Genomic DNA, 20,605 nt, shown 5'->3' on the forward strand with positions numbered 1-20,605 from the left:
AAGGGCGGCAATGTGATCGTGCACACCAACACGCAAAACGCCAAGCATCATTTTTACAGAAACGCCTCATGCTCGTTTTTTGTTTTGATGAGCTGCATCAAAACCTTCTCCACCAATCAGATTGGAGCTTTTCTTCACGTGCACGGAACTGCTGAAGGTACAGTAAACGTCACTTGGATGCGCTTAAGCACTTTTTCTTCTGTTACAAGCGGGTGTCAGACGTTTAAAGTTGTGTAGCGCCATCTGTCAAGAAGTGATTTTGCATACTCTTCTACTCGACGCAAGTGGAAATCGATTGGGATTGAATCCGGAAAAATGCCTTGAAAAATGCTGACGATAAAGCCAAACGAAAAGCATCCTGGTGTGTACAAGCCTACAGAGCGAAATGGGAGAGTTAGAGAAGATTTTCCACTATTTAATAGATTGTGGATGTTTGGTTATATTGGGCTGATACTAAAAGAAAATGTAAAAGGATGTTAATAATAGAAAAAAATGTGTTATTAAAGATATTTGGGCCATTAATAAACCTGGGCAGTAAAGTCTATATGTGGGAAACATTAGGGTGAGTAAATGACAGAATTGTTCATTCATTCATTCATTCATTCATTTTCTTTTCGGCTTAGTCCCTTTAATAATCAGGGGTCGCCACAGAAGTATGAACCTCCAATTTATCCAGCACATTCTTACACAGCGGATGCCCTTCCAGCCGCAACCCATCCTTGGGAAATGACAGAATTTTTATTTTAGGAAAACTATCCTCTTTACTGTGGGAATTTGTTAAATAATTTAATAGTTTAAATGTAGTAGATCATATTACGGTTTCCACCACTGTCGCAAGTCCTTGCAGTTTCACTCACTCAAATACATGTAAGCATAGCAGTGGCATAAGCATATATTTAATTGACACTTAAATAAAGCATGTTGTATTGCACAGCATTTTATAACAGAGACAAGCGAAATAACATTTAACTATAATTTTCCTTGACAGTTTGTATTAATACACAACACTCTTTGTGTCACTCAGGTGTTCTGTGGATCCAGCAAAGATGTCAAGCTAATTTTATCATATCATAACTCTGAAATGAGACTAGACACACATCCTGAAATTGTGTCCGTTATTTACTGACTGTAATCTGTAGTCAACTAAAAGCTCAACTGGTGTAGGATTACACTGGTGACACACTGTGGTTATGGGTTCAGTATAATATAATATAATACACTTATAATTACACAAATCTTTATATCATAGGATTATCCATTTATTTACAGCCTAAAATGAGGTTGAGGTTGTCAAAGTCATGAATATCAGATGTCCGTAACACATGGCCTCTTGATATGAATGAGAGATTGCCATTCACAGTATGCAGTCAGTAAACATGCTCTTCTGTAATTAATAGATACGGATGGGAATTTTGTATTGGTGTTTGAACCCTTGGTGCTAAGAAGTGTGTACTGGCTGTAATAGGTGGCTTAGCTTTAAATGTCAGAGAAGGGTCTCAGGTCCCAAAGAAGGCAGGGGGAAGGGCACGATGAAAGGTCACACAGGCACCGACGTTATACCACAGATCACTTTTGTGGATGACTGGCCCTGTAGACACTGCACAGAAGCAATGTCCTTAAAGATCACCTGAGGCGAAGACCCCCACTTGACTTGACTCCAATCTTCTCAAGACCATGTATAGTGTGCAAATGACATTTTATGATTCTTAGATCTAATCTGGCGCAGGCAGAAGTGAGAGGAATGAAAGGGTATACATTATTAAACGTATAAATGAATCAGTTATGTAATGTACATTAAACGAGAACCAGACGTCATATCCCAGTGGCATGGCATCAGAGTGGTCAAAGACTAATGTAACATATAATGCCTAGCATATAATATAATATAATATAATATAATATAATATAATATAATATAATAAGTTTTGTATATTATAATGTTTGACAGTGTTATTCAAGCATATTGCTGTGATTTAGCTTGTCAGTTCTATACACTTGTATAAGCTTTCCGTTTAATTTTTGTAATAAAAAATTAAATATGCTTTTTGCATATTAAGAGAAATATTCATTATAAGGGCTGCATACTTCATTTTCTGTATTTTTTTTTGTACATATACCTTACAAAGGTAAATAAAGACTATTGTTCCTTGCTGTAGTTTGACTTTTTATCAAGTACATTTTTATCAATGTAAATTATAGTGTTTTCATCCAATAGCATGTTCTTCAGATTATGATTATAGAAGGACAGTCAGAGTTTTTTTAAGAATAATAATTCTGAGTAATAGCTGAGACTAATACAGATTATATATATATATATATATATATATATATATATATATATATATATATATATATATATATATATATATATATATATATATATATATATATATATATATATAAACTGTATTTTTATACAGACTACTGCATTACAACAGAAAGTAAAAATTTTTATATATATATATCAAGTTATGGGCGACATGGTGGCTCAGTGCTTAGCACTGTCGCCTCACAGCAAGAAGGTCTCTGGTTTCCCCCATGGTCTAAAGACATGCGCTATAGGTGACTTAAATAAACTAAATAGGCCTTATGTAAATATGAATACATAAATGCACAACGTTTGGTAAATACAGCAAATTTGTAGGAGCTATTCTAAAAATAAACAGCAATAGGTGAAATCCGTGAAGTAGTCAGCTTTATTTTTCACAATTGCTAAAGGTGTTTTAAGGATGTAAAACCCCTCACTACACTATTTTCTTGGATAGGCATTAACATTTTCACACTTTTTTCTCTTGTTAAACACTCGCGTACCTTTTACTTTTCTTTAGCATGTCCAGAAGTCCAACTTTTTGTGCTATGGTTAGCATTTTCCTCTGCCTTTTGGGTGCTGCCGAGAATGCCTTTTACAGTGCAGAATGTTTTGTCGACATTTTGGGGTTTGTTGGGGAAAAAACTTGCAAACATACATTATAGCACTTTAGAGTCACATTGCAATTGATTAAAGAAAGGGCACGAAATTAACTTTTTTTCTTAGTAGCACCAGTGCTCCTAACCGGACAAAATTAAGTTGCACCCACCAAAAATCATGAGCACTGTTACTACACGTTTTATATTAACAGATTCTATAAAATATTAACACTCTAATCAGTGGCAAACTCTGTTACCTGAAAACTCCGTCCCACCAGCTTTACAGTAATAGCTTTAGTCATTTTCATAGCAGACTTAAAACACTGGAAGTCTTTTATTCACTCTTTACAAGTGTAAATGCTGGATTGACATTCATTACATGATCACTAATCAGATCTGCCATTATTTGTAACTTAAGGTGGTTTCTAAAACTAAATCTTTCTGTGTTGTTTTTATTCTTTCGGATCCAGATTTTTACATTTTCGTGGCTGTAGCTCCCCGTCATCCGAACTGAGTGATTGATAGATATTAACCAATCCATTCTTGTTCAGTTCTAGCGCAGTGGCCCAATAAGAAGAGCTTGAAAGGTGGGGAAAGCATTGCAGCCTTTGTTTACTCCAGCAAGTTGACATGTCAACTGTTTTAAACCATTCCCGAGTGCTACGTTTGGTGTTTTTAGGTGCAAAGATGCTTAATGCGTGAAAATGCGTTAACATTTTGCTGTGAAAACTGGTCGCACGACATCAATTTTATGCACTCGCACAAATGCTCCCAAATATATTTTGAGGTCGCATAGATAAAATTTCAGGCGCAAATGTGACCAAAACGGTCACAATTTTGAGCCCTGAATGATTTATGTAAATTTGGCAAGCTGAACGTATTCTGTACTATACAGGAGACGCGGCACAGAGGAGATTGATTGACAATGGTCTACAGCCAATCAGGAAGCAGAACACAATGCACTGTTAAAAAAAAGTCCCACTTTATATTAAGTGGCCTTAACTAATATGTACTTACACAGGGATAATTAGGACATTAATAGTTTGTCACAATGTACTTATTGTGTAAATACATGTATTTAATCAAGCATAAGTGCACAGTAAATACATGTATGTAATTACATCTGTAATTAACTTTTGTAATTACATTTGTAAATACACTGTTGACGATCAATTACACATTAACCCACCCTTAAACCTATGCCACCAAACCTGTCCATAACCCAACCACTATCCCAACTCAAAAGCACCACAAGTGTTCTCAAATACATTATAAACACAGTAAGTACATTGTATTTATTTTTTAATGTAAGTACATAGTAGTTAAGGACACTTAATATAAATTGGGTCAAATTGCACAAAAAAAAAGTCAAATTGCACAAAAAAAAAAATTCGCAAAACTGGAAGACCGCGAAAGGTGAACTGCGTTATAGCGAGGGACCACTGTATACCATACATGCAAGTTTGTCTGTCTGTCTCATCATGTAAGGCTTGCAGACGAGGTATGAAAAAGAGACTTAGAGAGACAGTGAAGCAGACGCAGACTGATGGAACGAAACGCACATAATTAGACAGATACATGGCTCTTCCCTCCTCAGTGGCTGTGGATTTATGTGTTGAGTGGTGCCAAGAGGCCCTCAGTGAGACGAGATCAGGGCAACTGTGTTGTTTCAGGACCTGTATTTTACTGTTGGCCAGCAGTTGGCTCTTTAACCATTTGGAATGCTCCACATTCCTGAGGGTTAATAATACTCAGAGGGGGCTGCAGAGCGAGAGAGAGAGAGACGGGGGAAGGGCTTCAGTGTCCGATGGTGGTCACCCACCATTTGTCATTAAACACCATGGCCCCGCTCCTCTTCAATTACTGTTTACCCTGACGAAACATTACCCTCTGAACTTTGTGTCCTTTTGTCTCCCTGAAGCGCTCTGATTTCTTCCAAATCTACAGATGCACGCTTTGCACTGTGTGCTCTCATAGTTTTACGTTTCAAGATGAGTTTGAACTCGCTCTTTGATGAGAAGATGAATGTTTGCTTTTGTGAGTGTGTGTGTGCTCAGTGAGTAAATGTACATAAGCATGCGAGTGTTTGTGTTTGTGTGTTGGTCCACTGTTATCACAAATTCCCGTCTCTCTCTCGCTCGCTGGTGTTGTCAGGGTGTTTGATGTTTGTCTCAGATAGCTGATGAGTATCAGTGCTCGTTAAGAAGATTAGAGAACGGGCTCATTTGCATGTGTTCGTTATCTCATTAGATTGATATCGGGGAGAGAAAGGGCTTGACCGCAGTGCCTTCACACTCTGCTCTTGCTTCAGGCAAACTGATGCATGCTCTGCACTGTAAAGTATTACTCACAATCAGCTCTGTTCGGGGCCTCTGCGGAGCCCAACACATAATTAGCAAGTTTTTCGCATGCTCCTTTGCTTAAGAGGGTCAACATTTTAACCTTACTCTGCCCTACATGAATCCACAGGAACTTTCAAAGGGGGTTTGCTTGTATCTTAATGAGAAGAAAATGTATCTTTAAGCTAAATTTTACAGTTAAATGTTTATTTTTTTTATTGTTGGCTTGCATTCTGCATATATTCATTCTGTTCTCGAGAATCACGGTGAAGGTCTTGTAGCACTTAAACTAGCTCATTAGCTCAAAGCTCATTAGCATCATAGAAAGCAAGTCGCAAGGACAATCTTTTACTCTAAAAATGGCTCAGAAAGGATTTTGCCTGTTGTGCCTGGACAGAAAAAAAAAATCTCTTTTCACTTTCAGTATCAGCTGCAATTATGGGAAAAAAGATGATCAGTGATTGCGTGGAAAAAGAAAGTTAACATTCAATGTTAATTTTTAAAAATTAATTTGAGCTTTGTGCCAATTTGATCTTGATAATCTGAAATGAATTTGTTTCAATGGATCTAAGTGGATATATACAATGAGGCTATTTGAATTTCTAAAAAAAAAAACTGTGAAGTTTGAATATGTCTACATATATTTTTTACTTTCCCCTGTGGTGTACATGTTGACAGTAAAGGTCACCAATGTTCTTCCAGTGAAATCAAAGAATGAAGTTTTGGGAGAGTTTTCAGAAAAGTTCACTTGGAAAAGTTCACCATGGCTGGTAAATGACTTCAAACTGCTGTCGATCCATGATTATTAGTCAAAGTAATAGGTCTTTAGCAGGGGTGGCCAACCCTATTTCTGGAGAGCCACCTTACTGCAGATTTCAGTTGCTACCCATATCAAACACACCTGAACCAATTAATTAGGACCTGAACACCACGTGATGATTACAGGCAGGTGTGTTTAACATGGGTTGCGACTGAAATCTGCAGGAAGGTGGCTCTCCAGAAACAGGGTTGGCCACCCCTGGTCTACAGCATGGAGAATACATCCACCACTGAGAGAGGATTAAGTGAGCTCTACTGGTGCTCCTATTGACTGTCGCTCGTCACGCATACCTGGTCGCCAACAGCCGCTGTCACTCGCATAGGTTGGTGGAAGTAGCACACTTTCTGTTAAAATGGGCTCGAGTCGCTCATAGTGAGAATGAGGCTTAATGCTGATTTATACTTCTGCGTCAAGCGCAGTCTTATCGCGGTCGCATAGCTGACACGCACCTCTCAAAATATGTAACTGCACATCCCAACAACGCATAGCACAAGCTCTGGGGGCTATATGGATGTGTGGGCGGTGCGGAGAGCTGCGAGCCCAATAAAGTGAGTGTTTACAAGTGTGGAGTCCTGTGAAAGAGCTCTAGAGAAAAACTTTTGATTTGTGTTTACCTTATGGTTCCCACCTCTGTAGGAGCGAGTTTTAGCTACTTGTAGTGTTTAGAAAAAAACAAAACACCTGTGAAGAAACTCGACACAGAGGAACATAAAATCCTACTGCCAGCTAGTGTTTTGGAAGTGTTATTGCAGTGCAACATTAACAGAACGCAGAAGTATAAATGCACCGCTACGCGCAGGGCCGCCGATCACTCGACACAGAAGTATAAATCAGCCTTTTAGACATCTGTGATTTAAATATTAACATTGGAAAGCTGATTTATAGTATAACCTTTACATGTACGTCTGATTAAAAGCATCATGTATCTGCTTGTTGTGCAGTACAATACTGCATTAAAGGAATAGTTCACCCCACAATTTTAAGTTCTGCTATTTACTTCACCCTCCAAACCTGTTTAATTTTTGTTCTATTTGAACACAAAAGAAAATATAAATATTTATTTTCCCTACTATGGATGTCAGAGGTTACAGATACAAGAAACAAAAAAATACAGGGTGAGTAAATTGTGTTTTTATTTTTGAGTGAACTGTCCCTTTAAATGGCTGCATGTATTTACATCTTTAATACTGTCCCAAAATGTGATGTGCTGTTAAATTGGATTCACAGTTAAGCTTTTATTTGACAATCTTTACATTTTACCACAATTATGAGCCAGCTAATATATGCCTGTTATTGATTTGCAAACTAATGGCAAAATTAATTAAGTTCCGTCAGCACAAATTCAGATTCACTTTATATACTGTACATGCAATGGAGTTTCCTGCTTGGGATGGATGTGGATAAAAATACATTCTAAAGCAGTGGTCTCAAACTCAATTCCTGGAGGGCCACATCTCTGCACAGTTCAGCTTCTACCACCTCCAACTTACTCCTGCTTAATAGTCTCTAGTAGTCTTGAACACCTTAAGTTGATCATCTGTTTTTGATTTGGGATGGAGCAAAACTGGGCAGAGCTGCAGCCCTGCAGGAATCTAGTTTGAGACATTTGAGCTAATGTTTACTGAATAATCATTATATGTTAAATGTAATTTGTCTTATCTATCTTTATGCAAAGGCATATTTAATTGTTTGGTTGTGTAGGTATTTTGTAATAGACATGTTGACCTGGCAGCCAATGAGCATAAAGCAGTATAGAGTAGAGGGGTAATGTCGATCATGCAAATTTTATTTAACTGAAGGTCAGAGGATTCCTCAGAGGGCATGCTCAGTGCTCTGAGTTTGGCCAACATGTTTATGTAATATGATCAAGATACTATCTGGGACTGATTTGATAATCATAAGTGAAGGAAGAAGTCATTCTTAAAAGTTAAAATGTTGTAATGTTATATGATTTTCAGTTGATATGATGTCTACATGGTCAGCATTCTGCTAATGGGGAATTTATTGTTGTATGACTGTGTCTTCATTTAATCAAGGTTTCAATGTAACAAATGATTTCAAAGTGCATTTTAAGTCCACTGTGTTAAGTAAATTAAACACATTAACAAAGCTAAATTAATTCAGTAATTAATTACTTATTTAACTTTTTTATTTTGTGGTCAATTTAATGTGTTTTCTGCAATCTCTTTGTAATTATTTGTAATTTACTAGTTGCTAGTTAAAGGTGAAAGACTGTAGTTTTCAATTTAGTAAATGTTTGCACAATGCAATTTTCAACTAATAACAGAAATGGGCTGTTCATTATGTCTATGTAAACTACAAAAATGTGATTTAGTAAAATCACTGATGTGATGTGCTTGCAGATTATGTATGAAGTCTATTTAGGTATCCATGAATGCTTTACAGTGTTTCTTAGTACATGAGTGCTCAAACTTGGAGGGCCGGGGTCCTGCAAAGCTTAGTTCTAACCCCAATCATACACTTGGGCTAGCTAATCAAGTTCTTACTAGGCTTTCTAAAAACATCTGTGCTGGGGTCCATTCTTCGTACGTGGATTACTCAGTTAGCTGGATTTGGTTGTTGACGATTTGACATGATCCACGATCGTTTCGTTCTTCAAAACTACTCTGAGAATTGTTGTCTTAGCAACAATCTGCTAGCTCAAACCTGGTCCTAAGTAGGTTTGTTCATATAAACAGGATTAGATCGGCTCAGTTCAAGCAAAGATAATATAGAAAGTATGTACTGAATTCTGATATTTTCTTACAGTAGTAGTTAAATACACTTGGGAAAATACTAATTTTTTTTAAACTATACAAAGTTATAGTTATTAATAAAATAAATAAAGTTATATATATTAATAAAACTTATGGAATCTGCACCCCTCGAAATGAAAGTACAAAGACTGATACCTGGTGGTGCAAAGAGAAAACTTATTGATATGAACTTTTTAGATCGCTTTAGTACAATTTGTGTGTGATAATAGACATGCACAATATGTGACTTTTTTAAAAGCAATAATACATTTATGCAGTCATAAACATGTTTTGACAGTTAATATGCCAGTGATTTGATGCTTCACAAAAGTTGCAGACACCTTTACCAATATCAAAATGCTTTTGAAAACATCCAGTTATTCTTTTCACCGATTAAAAAAATGGCTAATATAATACTACGATGCGTACTATAATAAGGAAAAATTAAATGAATTGCTCTTGACACATGAAAGAACCAAGCATTATTATTGCGTATCATATTTATCAAACCGTTGACTGCGAATTTGATGTAATTTTGCTCACATGATAATTGAATATTAATCAGGTGATGTTATTACGCTGCTGTGCCGTCAGCCAATTGTTACATTGCAGATCATGATTTCGAGGATTGACAGATCTGTCCTACACAACACACGCAGCGATCTCAGATCAGTTCATCCAGACATTTTAATTTGATTCGCGAACTTGTTTAAAGAACCAAATTAGCCAGAGATCAGTTATCAAGATTAAAAGATCCAAAATCTGCCAAATCATCTTATATCATTTAAGCGAATCACGAAGAACAGAACCCAGGTGTGTTGAGGTAAGTTTGGGCAGCCCTGGTCTAGAATTTTTTTCCAACTGTGGTGGCAGGCCTTTTACACTGATTTTCCAAATATCGATGTCCTTATTTCAACGACAAATGTTGTGAGCGCAGTATTACAAGTCGAGATCACATGCTTGTATTACATTAATAAATCTCTTTGCCTGGCAAAGTGTTATTACACAAAACTTCTTGCATGCCCTTCAATATAAACTTCTCAAGCTCAGATTTTCTTGTGCACTCTCAAATAAACACTGCTTAAGTGCGATTTATTTACATGTAGTGCGGTTATGTAACATGTCTGCAACATTTATTTAAATTTGCTGGGAATATTTATTAAGGTCTCCAGTAGATCTACAAAATGACAGAACGGCATTGATGCGTCCTGAAGCAAAGTAAAACAGCCATAAACTCCAACAAGTTAATTTTTTGTATGCAAAACCATAGACCTTTATCTAATAAATAAAGTTTTATTACAGAAACTGTGCTCATTATAAATGAAAGCTACATCATGTTTGCTGGCCTCATGTATCGCGCAGCCCTGTCAGTCAGTCAGTCAGCATGTAACTTTAAAGAGTTAAACAAATAATGCACAGCACTACTATGATTACAGAAAAGTTTTCTCTATTTTAATTCACTTACTTTTTAACCAGTTTCAGTGTGATTATAATTCGAAATAGAAAAAAAAAAATAATGACAATCATTTCAGTCAAAAGGTGTAACGTAGCCCTGGCGGGAATGAGTTTGTGTCGCGCCCTGTCATGGAAGAATGAATGTAGCAGAAACCATGCTTGACAATTAAAACAAAGTAACATACAACAGCACTGTATGTATGCAGTTAAGCGTATCTTTACAGTAACTTCAAATTCTGTTATGTATATATTTAAAACCTTTCAAAAAACTAGTTTTAGGTAGGGCTGCACGATTAATTGAAAAAAGATTGCGATCTCGATTCAACTCTACCCACGATCTTAATTCAGCTTTTCTACTATTCAGCCAATTATATTTTTAAGATCAGGAGAGAAGTGTAAAGGAGGACGCACAAGTCTTCACATTGTTTTATATTCGTTGCTCAGAAACATGGACACCGCCAAATGGTGTGAAGTTTTACATACTGTATTTATAAGGTATAATTCACCAAAAATGTAATTTCTGTTATAATTTAATGACGTATTCACGGCCGCAAAATAACACATGACCTAATGCACTGTTGTTTACTATAGAGAGGACGGGTGTGCCAGCCAATGATGTCTACTTTAGTAAACAGAACCTGCATAGGCTGTGAATAACAGGTAATAACGTTGCAAATAACTTTCAGTTTGTTGCAAACTGAACTCAAAGTGACGGCAGCCAAGACACGAGCGTGCTCTGCTGTGAAAAGTGAAACTGAAAGTGCGCACATTATTTAAATGACCATATCTTATTTTAGAGTTATGATTACGACAAGCATTTAATATGTTTCTTTAGCAAACACTGAGTATTGTGCATGAAAATACATTTTTAAAAGTGTCAGTATAACTACTCTAGCCTATTTAATATTGTGTGTAAGGCAAAAGGGAATGTTAATAACAAATTTCTTATTTTACCAGTGAAAAAAGGTCTAATAATACCTTTAATGACAAATGACAAGCATATCTCTTAAACATAATAATTCAACTTCAGAATTATGAATAGTTGTATTCTGATGTCATCACTTTACTGTGAATTAACAACCTGGACAAAGTCCACCATTCCAAGTCATTTTAGCCAACAGTAGACCTACACATAGGTTTAATATTATTATTATGTTGTTTATAATAATATTAATAATAATGTTATTTATTAATGTTGTTTTATCATATATTTGAGAATAATAATAACCTTTAGTTTAGTTGATTAAGCAGAAAAAAAAAACTCATTTAAGCATGATTCTCATTTTAGCCAGAATTGTGCAGCTCTAGTTTAAGGGTTCCCCCTCCCCCCAGTTTTCAGGCCATTTTTCTTTTTCTCTGTCTTGCAGCATGGGTAGCAAATTCAAATGGCTTAAGATTCAACTTAAGAAAAACTTAAAAAAAAAAAGGACAAAAAAAAGGACAGATCTTTCTCTCTCTACATGCATGTTATATTGACCATCACATGAATAAGACACGCTGCAGTACCTCTTACCAGCTTACAATTTATAGCATTGGCCTCCTCTGCGTTCAACATCTCATATTCAACAGTCTGCAGAATTTAAGCCTGTCCCATTGACCTCTGCGGTGTGGTGAAGCAGACAGTGACTATGGTTTCATGCTGCTAATCAAATTCTAGCTGTGCGGCGATGTTTCCCTGAAAAGTCCTCTGCATTGCCCCCAGCTTTGAATTGAAGTGTGGAGGTTCTGTTTCGTTACAGCTCATAGGGAATTGTGTAGTCTTCTTACCTGGAGGGCAGAGGATAATGGTGATGACAATGGAACGAGGTGCGTATGCATTAAGTCGAGGGGGTGCGAATGCGTGCACGGCAGCATGTTGTGTTACGCACCTGACTATCCTCTCATGTGCCATAGTAAAAATCCCCCCATATCAGGGTATTAAAGCAAAGCATGAAAGTTATTTTTCATGAGTGTGTGATCCCTTAGGTGAGCAGTTAGACGGGGAAGGGAGGAACTAGACATCTTCTTACATCTTTATTCACTTCCTCAGGCTGATTTCTTATTTATCAGGCTCCCTCTAGGTGGAGTATTCAGGTCCCAGCGCAGCCTTCTCTGCAGGTACCACCACTGATAAAAAAAATAAAATAAAACACATCCTCCCTGCCATCTTCTCAATTTGGGTTCAGGTAAAGCACTTCCGTGCTGAAAGAACTCAGTGCCACTCTTTACTTGGAAATCTCCATTTGCGCCCAGATGTGACTGTCCGACAACTGTAAACGTTTGGAAATCCACGGTCTCTTCCTTCTCTCGCTCTCCCCAACCTGCATTTCTGGGTCATGGAAGACATTTAAACTCCACTTATAATTAACAGCTATTTTTAAACGGAGTGAGAGAGAGTGGAAATGGAGCAGTGGTGAGGTAAAAAAGCATTAAAATTGCCCCAGATTCGCTATTGAATGGGACACATCACAGCAATGTGCTTGCTGATCAAAGTGAAAGGGGGAGAGTGGAGACGGGGGCCGATCAGTGGGGATAAATGGATCTCTTTATAATAGCGTAAGAATAGGGCCCCTCTTTTACAGCTGAAACAATTTAATAACCGCATTCATTACAGGCCACTCGCTGTCCACTCGCTATCTTGCGTTACAACCCCCCCCTTTCCTCCCTTCCTCCTTTTTTTGCCTATGAAAGGAAAGCTGGTTACTGCAGCCCAAGCTGAATTAAGGCTGGTTGAGGGCCGAAATGAAGATGTGCTAGCTCCCTCTGACACTCCTAAATGAAAACCTTATACAAGAGCAAGCAGTTATCACAGAAGCTCCCCAAGGACACGCTACACTCCTCAGCCTGCTAATTATATCCAATGCAAATGTGCTGTCTGCATAGTTGGTGCCTGGCATTTATTTATTATTTTGGTATTATTTCAGTCATTCATTTATTCATTCATTCATTCATTCATTAAGACTGTTCTCTGTCAGGGGGGATAAAAGATGTGGCTAATAGCATGAACTGTGTGAACTAATAGAACCCCCCCACCCCTCGCTTTTGTCTGTCTCACTCATTTGCTCAATCTACTTTCCTTTCTGATCCTTCCTTCCGCTTTCTCTCCTGTTGATCTGGTAGGAATGCATGCGGCCCTCTGAGGGGAAGTTCTATAAACACGTTCCGGTGGCATTCATAAGGGTATGGCTTGGAAGGATGCCTTTATTAAAAGCGTTTTGTCTTGCAGCCGGTGTGTGCATGTTTGCCATCTTATCTGTCCATTAGCCTGCGGTGACCTGCCCACTGCTCTGTTCCTCTTCCTGCCGGCTTTAATGGCTAATTTAGTGATGCCGGCTTGACATATACTCCTTGTTTGTTGCTATGGTTACAGGGTCTTATATTCTCGCTCTCTTACCTGTGGAGAGTTTGGTCAGTAAAAATACATTCATTTCCCCTGAGAAGCGGGGTCAGAAGATAGCAGGTTGCCGACTTGTAATTTCCTACTCTTCTTAAACAATTTTGATATATTTTTAATAAGTCTCATATGAAAAAAGAGGTTTGTTACTGAGATAAATTAGATTTTCCTCTAGACTAAATACAAAGGCAGCATGATGAAAATATTGTTGTTTCTGTGATTTGTACAGTAAAATCAATACCAAAACTAAAAATAAATTTTTTTAATCAAATGACAGCGCTAATATATATATACACATACACAACTTTTTTATGCAGTCTGGTGTCTAAACCTGTGGAACATCAATTGCCTATCGCATCATGAGTCTCTACCGAGTGACTGTGCAGTTTGAACTGTGAGCTTTCTCTTATTTCTTGCACACTCTTTCACAAGGTCATTCTTCTGAACTGCTGTCAGCAAGAGAGGTATGAATTAAAAAAGCTGTTTCATCTGCTGCTCTATCTGTTTTGGTTTTGTTTTATTGTCCATGGATAGGGAAATAATAACTTGCTGTGGTCCAATGTGTGGTGTTATATTTTTCACCAGGTTTTATGGTCTCCGTCTGTATGTTATGACAGAACTGAGGCCGGGTGCGGGCCTGCACGTCTGATAAATGGCTTGCTTTGTACCCCCACCCCTCAAAAAAAGAAATCATAATTCCACTTCCTCTCCAAAGCCTGTGCTGTGGCAAGCATGATGGGTGGTGCCATAGTACCCAATATATATGTCTGCCTGCTGCTGGGAGATGTCATAATACAGTGGCTGTGTGTTCAGAATATTTGATATTTGATAGTGGGATGCATGCATTGCATTCAAGCACCTTTAGCAACTTAAGAAATACAAAACAAGGATCAATTTCAATCTCTGCATCCTGCTTGTCTGAAAATCTTATGATGGTTGTTGTCCCTGTTCAAGTCTCTAAAAGTTGCCCCATTGCCCTTCTTGGTCCTCTTCCTCTCAGGGGTTAAAACACACCTTCCCTCTAAAGGTTACAGAGGTCGCACATCTGCATGTGAAATGTGAACCCTTTGACATTCCACGGCTGGTCTGAACCCACTCAAGCCCTTATTGTTAGCTTAAACACTAAAATTGTGCCTAACAAGCTCACCACAGAACTAAACACGGTAACACAAGCTCTCTCCAGTGACTATTTAAGTGAACATAAAAAAACTAGTGATTAATGAGATGGCCGCACTTAAAATGCAAGGAAAGGTGGATAGAGTGTCACTGCATGTATATTACCAAAAAAAAAAAAAAAAAAAAACTTTGTGTATTTATTTCTGGACATGCTTATTGAAGATGTTTGGATATGTGCTCTATATGTATAATTAAATACAATCAAAAACTGACTATGGTATACTGATTTTACATATTGATGCTGCACTGGGATCCTTAAAGTGTTTTAATATATGTTCATTCATTTTCTTTTTGGCTTATTCACTTTAATAATCTAGGGTCGCCACAGTGGAACGGACCGCCAACTTATCCAGCCCATTAGGTGACAGCACTAACTACTGCGCCACTGCATCACTGTTTTAATATGTCATCAAAATTGTTTTTTTTAAATTAGACATTATTCTTTTGTATATAAAAAAAAGTTACATTTAATGGAGTTTTAGTTAGTGTCTACTAAAAATCAATGTAAAAAATCTACAATAGTCACAAATTTTGCTGAGAAACAAAAACAGAGAGGCACACACACATACAGCACTGTGCAAAAGTCTTATGCTGCGCTGACACCAGACGCGGAACGCGCGTCAAGCGCGAGTGATTTAAATGATAAGTCAATGCAAAAGTGCGAATAGACATCCTGCGGCACAATACACGCGAATTGCGCAGTGGGAATATCACGATACGCGCTTAGATCGTTTCGTGCGAATCTCTCGAGTTCGAAAATCTGAACTTCAGCAGACATTCGCACCGCGTTAACCAATCAGAAGCTTGCTCTTGTGGGGGGCATGATTGTGACGTAGAACCTGTTGATGGTGTCCCGGGGGAAATCCTTCTGCCGACACCAACAACAAGTCATTAAACTGGGCTTGGCTCAGTCAGAAGCAACGCTGAAAGCCTCCGTCAGCCATGTTCCGCATGTGGTGTGCACATAGCATAAGGCATCTAGTATTTTCACAAAAAAATAAAAAATAAAATAAAAAATTGTTTAACTCAGTTATTCCATATTTTTATATAGCATGTTTTTTTATATAGCAAGTTATTCCATATTTTTTTATATAGCAATACCAGTATTATTTCAAAACATTATTTTTGTCATTAATTGTAACTATACAGTGAGATTGTCAGAACAAGGAGTCTTTCAATAGCCAATGTTCAACACAGAGATTTGATTATTACACAGTCTATTTAGAATGCTGTGGGGGGGGGGAAAAATAAAAGAACTAACTGAATCAAACTAAATCCAGAAGAACTCACGCAACAACTCTAAGCTTTAAAAACTATGGGTTGTGTACCACATGTTCTAAAGGCAAAGTGTGGTCATACCAAATGTTGACTAGTTAATAGATAAATAAAATGTATTTTGTACATAGTTTTAAAACATCCTCATATTACAGCTGTAAAGTATCTAAAACTATGACCAGTACTGCAGCTGTGCAGATAAGTTTCTTTTTTTTTTGGTGATCTACTTTACTTTGGCAGGCAGGTCCTATTTAAGGGATTTAAGTTGATTGCAAACAGGTGTGGCTTAATCAGGCCTGGGTATGGCTAGAGAAAATACACTTAGGTGTGATAAATTACAGTTAATTTACTTAATAATTTAATTACAGTTGTTTAAACAGTAAAAAGCAAATTTTTCACAAATTACTATGCAGTTTTGTATTTTGTTTTCCCTTAATAATAAAACCTTGTGTACTTGTGTTATCTTTGACTTATATTTAAATGTTTTTATTGATCTGTAACATTAAAGTGTGACAAACATGCAAAAAAATAATCAATCAGTAGATGGGCAAATATATATGTAATGCCTAGAAAGCATGTTTTAAATTTGGAACTTGAAATGCCTATGGTTGTTGTTGCTGGAGGCTGCACCTCCAAATAGTAGAGAGTGCGTTGTGTAACAAATTGTTTGTACCACATGAAGACATGAAGTCATCATTAAATTCCTGAAACAAATTAAAAATAATGTCTTGGTAAAAAATAGATCTATGTTCAGATAATGTGTTTTTTTTTTCTGGCATAAAATATTCTACCTTGCCATGGGATGCAAAAAAGCAATAAAATACTGGACTGTCCTGGTAAATCTAGGCCATTTTTCTATTATAAGAATTGGAGAATAAAAAGCTGAGATGTAAGCCTTATTTCAGCTTATTTTTTTTTCTCCTGTAATGACAACCTTATCAAAAATAACTCTCATTATAGAACAAAATCCATCCATAAACGTTCAACACAAAGCGATTAACTTAACTTTATAGATTTAAGTGGATTGAGCATTAAACAATGGACTATATGCACATCTACTGTTTTTCAGCCAATGGTGGAGAAAGGTTTGTGTGACTATTTTAAAGTTCATACGGTTTCTTTTACAGCATCGATGTTGTAATGTAATTAAAATACAATCAGTTAAATAAACGTAAGTATTTGTTGAGTTGTTCAAGCATAAAACGAGGCAATAGACTGTGTAATAGCTATCGCTGTCAGTAGCAGCAGGCTAGCGCAGAAACTCCATTCCAAATACTGGGGTAAAATAAATGTTAATTATTTTTTTTATTAAATTTTTTTTAAAGATTTTTTTTTTTTGGCCTTTTTGCCTTTATTAGATAGGACAGTATTGAGTAAGGAAGCAAAGTTGAAAAGAGAGAAGGAAGTACTGCTACGTAACACTGCACCATGTCGGCGCACTAACCATTAGGTATTGCGCCAACTGAATGTTCATATTTTAAAGAGATGGCAGGGAAAATGGAATTAATGCAGTGCTTCTTGTCCGGTCTGAGACCCTCTTTATATAAAATATCTATTAGGCAGTGAAGAACACTTATTTTTAAAGAAAACATATCTTTAATGTGGCACTTTTGTAATGGAAAGACAGTTCGCTGGAAGCTGTTGGGCTGGCTGGCTGAAAATTAAAAGTCTGTGTGCATATTCCCCATTTAGAAGTGCAGAATTGTGTTGCTCATTCATTCATTTTCTTGTCGGCTTAGTCCCTTTATTAATCCGGGGTCGCCAAAGCAAAATGAACCGCCAACTTATCCAGCAAGTTTTTACACAGCGGATGCCCTTCCAGCCGCATCCCATCTCTGGGAAACATCCACACTCACATTCACAACCACACTTATACACTACGGTCAATTTAGCACACCCAATTCACCTGTACTGCATGTCTTTGGACTGTGGGGGAAACCGGAGCACCCGGAGGAAACCCAAGCGAAGGCAGAGAGAACATGCAAACTCCACACAGAAACGCCAACTGAACCGAGGTTCAAACCGGCGACCCAGTGACCATCTTGCTGTGAGGCGACAGCACTACCTACTGCGCCACTGCCTCGCCAGAATTGGTCAGTAATCATGGGTAAACTATCCCATTCACCATGCCTTCCGAGCACTGGCCATTTTAGCTCTCATAATATCCATAAAATGGAAGAGTGCAGCTTTACTTGAACTAATAAAATGAGAGCTTACAGACTGTGATTGATGATCTTCATAGAGAGGTGGATCGCTCTCATCTTTCTTGAGATTTTTACCACTGCCTTGTTTGCAGTCATGTGAAATCAGAGGATCCAGGGGGGGTAACAAATGTTTGATCTATGATGCTCACACTTCTTTTGTCATAGATACATCTCCTGCTTTGGATCTTCCTTCCCAACCGTGGCTCAACACATCTGATACTTTGACTGTGAACCCTGTGAACAATCTGTTTGTTTTTGTATGTTTTTTCCCCCAAGTGGTGGGAATGTCTGCACTCGGGGGATGGGTCAAGACGTGCACATTTGTCCAGTTTGAGCACTGCCAAGAAGTCATAGAAGAAATAACAGCGAACCACAGCAATACCCCCACATGAATGCATACAAACTCACATACACCGGCTCACCTACATATGCTAACTCTTTTAACATCCTCCTATCAAAGATTAAAAGGTTTTTCAGATGAGGTATGGGCCCTTTCCCTCACTTTGAGGACTTAATATCCTTCATAGCATGCCAAGAACGCACAACTTTTTAAATAATATAAATCACGTTTATGGGATCGGCTGTTTGCCTACTTTAACTCTTCTGCTGCATATCAACGACAGAGGAAATCCTCCTGGTGATGGTTGGGATTTGCTCTTGTAGTTTGTTAAGGATAGAGGGAGGGACATGGGCAGGCATCTTTCTCATGTGGCCTCTGTTCTGTTTGATAAGAAGCATCATCCAATGCGGAAAGCACCTTAGCTTAGCACATTTGACTTTTAAAGCCTTTTCCCTCCTTTTATGAGATTTGTTTGTAGCTGCATCTACCATTTTCGAAGAGTCATGCTGTCCGACTTTAAATGCGGGGCGCTTTTACGACGTGACAAAAATGACCCTGTCTTAGGCTGTCTGATAAAATGAATAAAGGGTCGGGGTGACGGAGTCCAATTACAGGCATAAATTGACGTAAATTGTAACCCAGGTTGACGTGGCCTTTCTTGCTCGTGTCCTTTTTTAAACTTGGACTTCTAACAAGAGTCATCTCATATTCATAGCTTATACGCAGCTCGTCCTCAAACTCACTGTCCTCTCTCTCCCTCGCTCTTCCTCCCGTGGAGCAGAGGTACCTCCTCCAGTTGTCAGAGGATCCCGAAATGATTGATTGTTTCTCAGTGTGTCCTGACAGGAAATGTAGTAGCGTGGGGCCCCTAGGGTCCGGGAAGCCAGCGCCTCCTGATTAAGACCCCCACAGTAATCATTCCCACTGAACCAACCCTACACAACACCCGTCAACAGCACAAAAAAGAGAAAGGGAGTGAAACGGTGCTTTACTTTTGAGATAACACTGCCATCGCTAAGAGGCTGCTGAAAGTTTTCAACGCAGCCGTTTTATTCACACCCGGGTTAAAGAGTAGTTTATATCAGTTGCAACTCAACAAAGTGGAAAAGCAAAAGGTCCTACACCCAATAAACTCTCGCTCTCCCTTGCCAATGTAAACCAGACGAGCTCTAAACCCATTACAGGCGCGTAATAGCATTAAAGATAAACATCTTATTGTTCCAGAGAGAGGAGGAGAGAAAAAAGAATGAGTCTCACTCTGTCTTACATGAGTGAGGTGAGAAAGAATTCAAATTATGCTGAAGTTAGTAGAATCGCCCTCATGCAGAGGATTTGACTCCTGGTGTCATCTAAAACAAAAAAACAAGAATCAGCTAACCCTATTAAACATTATATCTATCACATTTCATCTATCACAGATTGCAATTGTGTTAAAAACAACAACTAATATCAATAGTCTATTTGCTGTGCTTGTGCACTTAAAAGAACATTTCAGTTTTAATACAAGTTTCAGTCAACAAATACTTTTAATTCATCCCTCTTTTTTTAAAAGGTTATGGTTTTTTAAAAGTTCAAAGGTTAATCTTACAATACTTTATTTAAAGGGCAATAACAGTTTAGTTCACCCAAAAATGGGTGCACCGGAGCGAATCAGCAATCTCACGGCAATTCGTAACTTTTTGATTTAGTGGCTAATTTGTATGAATTCGTACAATTTAGTATGATTTGTTCATCACCCACTGATGGTTGGGGTTGGGTGCCACGCCTTCTTTTTAAAATCTTACATTTTCGTACGATTGAACTTGCGTAAAAATTAGAACTAAACAGACAAAACGTAAAATACTTACGTTTCCTCGTGAGATGAGGCTGAACCAGCATCCCTTCATCCACATCCCTTCATCAACACATGATTGCATCTATCTAATTTGCTTAAACTAAGCATTCTAAAGTTTGGCTATAT

Source organism: Danio rerio, chromosome 5 (genome assembly GCF_049306965.1).
Source record: "Danio rerio strain Tuebingen ecotype United States chromosome 5, GRCz12tu, whole genome shotgun sequence".
Classification (NCBI taxonomy): Eukaryota; Metazoa; Chordata; class Actinopteri; order Cypriniformes; family Danionidae; genus Danio; species Danio rerio.